Source organism: Hibiscus syriacus, unplaced genomic scaffold, assembly GCF_006381635.1.
Source record: "Hibiscus syriacus cultivar Baekdansim isolate YM2019G1 unplaced genomic scaffold, ASM638163v2 tig00111847_pilon, whole genome shotgun sequence".
NCBI lineage: Eukaryota > Viridiplantae > Streptophyta > Magnoliopsida > Malvales > Malvaceae > Hibiscus > Hibiscus syriacus.
In genome coordinates this window covers 874,158-879,098 of record NW_024063200.1, presented here as the reverse complement: position 1 = coordinate 879,098, position 4,941 = coordinate 874,158, and positions in this window count along the sequence as shown.

Below are 4,941 nucleotides of genomic sequence, written 5' to 3'. Positions count from 1 at the left end.
CAGGGATTATCAGATCTGGGGATGTTGATCCATTAAATCGGGGTAGACTTGTTCTGCTGTCACTCAGGGAATATCAAATCTTGAAAGGGGGATATGTTTCGCTTTTTCTAAATGGAATATTAGATCTAGGGGAGTTGATCCATTGAATCGGAGCAGACTTGTTCTGCTATTACTCAGGGAATATAAAATCTTAGAAGATATGAATATGTTCCACTTCTTCTAAAGGGAATATCATATCTGGGGGAGTTGATCCATTGAATCGGGGTAGACTTGTTCCGCTGTCACTCAGGGAATATCAAATCTTGAAAGAGAGGGATATGTTCTACTTCTTTTATAGGGAATATTAGATATGGGGGAGTTGATACATTGAATCGAGTCAGACTTGTTCTGTTGTCACTCAGGGAATATCAAATCTTGGAATAGAGGGATTTGTTTCTCTTCTTCTAAAGGGAATATCATATCTACAAATTAAACATTACCAATTTTTAGTATACGTTTGAAAATTTGAAAGATCATACTTAAAGATTTGGATTTCAAGATAATCTTCGAAAATAGAATTTTTGTGCATATTTGTCTCACAGCCATCGAATATGGGAGTCTACCTCTCTGAATGTGATTTTCTGCATTTGAGGTTTGAATTCTAGCTTCCACTTGTTGGGATTTTGATATCATGAATCTTTTTTTCCTTGGAAGATATGTAAAACTTATATGTTTATGTGTAAAATACGAATGCAGTGTAATGCATTTTCTTTTATGCAGATGATGTTCTCATGCATGGTCAAGTGTTGATTCAATTTTCCTTTAACTCCAATGTGGAGAACTAGGTCTTCTTCCTCTTGATCATTCTTCTCTAAGTTTTACTCAAATATCAGTGTAGCAGCTTGCAACTTCTGAAGATCTGCCCAATCATGTTGTCTTTGTGTCTTTTTGCCTTTTATATGTGTTAAAGTCTCAGATGAAATGTTTCTTTTCTTGTTACAGTTAGTAATATGATATTGATACCTCTTTCTGTCATTGGCTCAAATGCACTATCAGAGTTTTGCTTCGGGATTCTACCCTTATTTGATGCTTGACTCATTTGCTTTATATGGTAAGCTCTGCTTATATTCAAGGTTTAGCCCTGACACTTCAAGTTGTGAGACTCATTCTCAATGTCTTTTTGGTCTGAATCTTGTTATCTCAACATGGTATATGTTTCTGGTCATGCCCCAAAGTGGATATTTTCATGGCTCCTCTCTACTTGGGTGTCAAAATCCATTCTCGACTGGTCGTATTCTTGCATTTTTTATACGCTCGGATATGTGCCCCTTTTAAACAATGCGATCATCTATTTATTTTATGGATCACTGCTCCAAGGACTTTTAGTATTTGAGATTGTCCTATTTGAAAATGTTTTTCCCTTTTCTTTTATTTTAAAAATCAAAGAATGAAAGAATTTTGTGAAAGATTGCCCTTTAATTTAGGATCACAATCAAATTGCAAATATGAGTTCACATAATATCAAAATAATCAAATGCTCTTTAATATTTCAAAGTTATAGCTCTTTGACAAGTATCAAAATTGATGGGTTGGCTTCAGGTTGGCTTTCTTATTTTCTAATGCTTCAACCATTGAGACATTGTAATTTGTTTATATGCCCGCGTAAACCTTGTGACATGTCTTTCTTTCTCGACTTGGCATATTAAGTGGATGCAGACAAAATGAAGCAACTAGCATATTAAATAGCTAGGCTTTTTGGAACACTTCCATTTCAGTTCTTGAAATCTTCCATTTGTTCAAGCTTTTGTAAACTCCTCTAACAAAGGTAGTGCAGAAATATCAGTCTAAAAATGAAATTCCTGAGTGCTCGTTTGAAATTGACTATAACAGGTGTTCCTTAACTTTCTTAGTCCATTTTTACTGAAACTCCTTATTTAGTAAATTTGACTTAATTTTCCATTCTTTGGCTAGCTAAATTCAGCGTTATTGTATATATATATTATAATCTTCTTTATCGGGCTAGCTGAAGGGTTCATCTCATCACAGAGTCTTCAACTTGACAATTGCAATAGAGCAAACACCTAATTGCCAAGCACCCGAGTAATGTCATGGTTTGAATGTAATCTATTCATAAAGCCAGAGCTTTTGATTTTCCTATATAACCAATTGCTTTAGTGGAATAGTTCAGCTTTATTGTATACATATATAATTACATTCTGGGTATACGGATTCAATTTCTTAAGCTTGTCAAGAAGAACCTGTTATAGTCTAAGTGTTGTTGAAAGTCAAAAAATCTCATCCTTAGAGTTCAATTTCCAAGCAACTAGCCTAAACTAGATTCACCCACTCAACTATTTCATTTATGAAGATCTTGATCATCATTGAACATCATCAACAAAAGTATAAGCCAATCAGTTTTGCAATCTCATGTGCAAGATGCCCTATTTTGTCCATATCTTTACATACATGAATGTCAAGCCTTTAATTGTCTCTTCATGCAGAGAGAATGTTAGCTTGGTCCCTGCAAGAGAAGGGTATGGTGTTCGAGTGTATCTTCTGGGGTAAGGTCAAGGGTCATTGTTTTATCAGTTTTCAATCTTATCATTTTGTCAAAGATTTATAACTCTAATCATTTGAAGAGTTTTGAATTTAGTTGATATTTTAAGAATGCAAGATTGTAAATTTGATTCAATGTTCACCATCTTTAAAGTATCATAAATTCATTTAAATATCCTTACAAAAAGAAAGTTGATAACGTACAAAAAAAGTTCAAACAAGATGTTGCAAATGGAAAATGCGATTGCGATGGAGCACGACCTTTACTTGTTCAGCCAGAATGCCCTATTTCTCCTAGAATAGTGGGTGCCTAGTTGGATTAGGGTTTCTCGATCATTTCTCTGGTAAGGACTCCCTTGTCAACGAGCATGTATATCTCTTGAAAGTCGCAAGCACTATTCGAGTCATATCCATAAATAGATGGGCTAGTCTTCACCTTTAAAGGGCTCGGAGTGAGGTACTGACTCTTGATTAAAGGGAATAGCAAGTTGGAAATGGGCATTTGAAAAACCTTGAGGGTCATATTTTCCCAAGACATCTTTTGCGGCCAGTCTCGAATTCCTTTAACTTTTTTCTCATCACTTCCCATATTGATATCATTTTTTAGTGTCAGAGAGGTCTCGAGAGTTGGATCATTTATCTCTACCTCACATACCTCATTTTCATTGATTTTGTTATTTTCTCTTTTTACGCCCTCCTCCGTATGCACTTCATTCGTTTCGACCCCATCAACTCTACAGACTGATTATTACCATCTGCCTCTATAGCTCTACGAGCCAAAAGATTTAAAACTTGTTGCTTAAAGTTGTTGTAATTCTCGATGGAGTATCCTTGGGCCATGGCGTGAAATTCATAAGAAACTTTCTCATTATACCAATTCGGATAAGGGGGCAGCAAAGGCTTAGCCAAATGTGGAGCAATCAGTTGGGCTTGGAGCAACTTGGGATATAACTTGCTATACGAAAGTTCTTTTGACCTCACTTTCCCCTTGCCATTATTATGACTATTTTGAAGAATTTGTGATTGATCATTGAGATATTCATTTTGAGGGTTTAACTTTTGACTAGAACCTTGTGAGAGACATCGGTTTGCAGAACTCCCTTCATCGATAAGTTTTGAGCTTCTGGGAGCTTAGGTTTTCTATTTTTAAAGCATAATAACCCTTCCGTGATGAGGCTTTGAACTTTTAATCTCAGGTTCATACAACTTTCCGTAGAGTGGCTAAACTCTCCAGAATGATAGCAGCATGAATTTTTTACACCTTTTTAGTCTCGACACAAATAAGTATTAGGCCTCGCAGGAATAGGCATTAGGAGTCCACTTTCAAAGAGAAATGGTAACAAGTCTGAATATGATATTGGAATCGGAATGAGAAGTATCATATTCTTTTTGTTTTTATTTTTTTTGGCCTTGTTTAGTGGTACTTAAACTTCCTCTATGCATCTCTTCTTTGAGTCAAGCTCAACTTTCATGTTAGAAGTTTCACCCTTAATTTATGCTTTTCCCAGTATGATCTTTGTTGCATTTTCTGGAATCATACCCAATTTTAGAGTTGACTTGGATTACCATTTTCCCTAATAGGATCTTGATCACTTGCTATCATCGCATTGGTTGTACCACTAACATTCATATTCTCACTCTAGGTATTCACCTTTTCTTGCATAATAGTGACCTCTAATGATTTCTCCCCATATATCACTATAACCATCATGCTCATCAACTTAGACATATGTTCCCTGGATTCAACTTGGAACTTTCTTGCTTCATCAGTCATTTCTTGTTGGGTCCTTACGAGTCGCTCCAGGATTCTCTCGATCCTACTAACACGTGCTAATATTTCATTCATTGCATTTGATCTTTCCAGAAACACGCCCCGAGTAACTTCAATTGGCTTTTAGAAACTCAGTCACAATATCCTTTTTTAATATTGGTACTTTATTAATGAATATGAAAAAAATGACTATTAATGAATAAAATGCAATGCGAAAACTAAATGCGATGTTGATGCAATGCAATGCAAGGTGTTGATTCTGGAACGATTCCTTAGAACAACTTTTTATATTAGAAACGAAGTTAAATTAAAAGGATTAAACATATCACAGATAAATCTGAGCTATCTTTCCTAATTGTTGGATGTGCCCTAGTAAATCTAGAATCTTTTGAGCTTCTTTAGTCTTAGGCTCCAATCCTTTGCTTACAACATCCGCTTCATGTGATAAGTCAACCAAGTAATGAGTCGCTCCTTGATCATGTTGAAGGTTGCTAGTGAACATGTCATTTTGATGGTCATTGATGTGTGTGTACCCAGTCTGCACACTACCTCCATTTGTTAGCTGGGACTGCTCAGACCATCTCAGAACATCTGTATCATTTTCTACCTCTTTGAATCATTCGTTCCATATTACC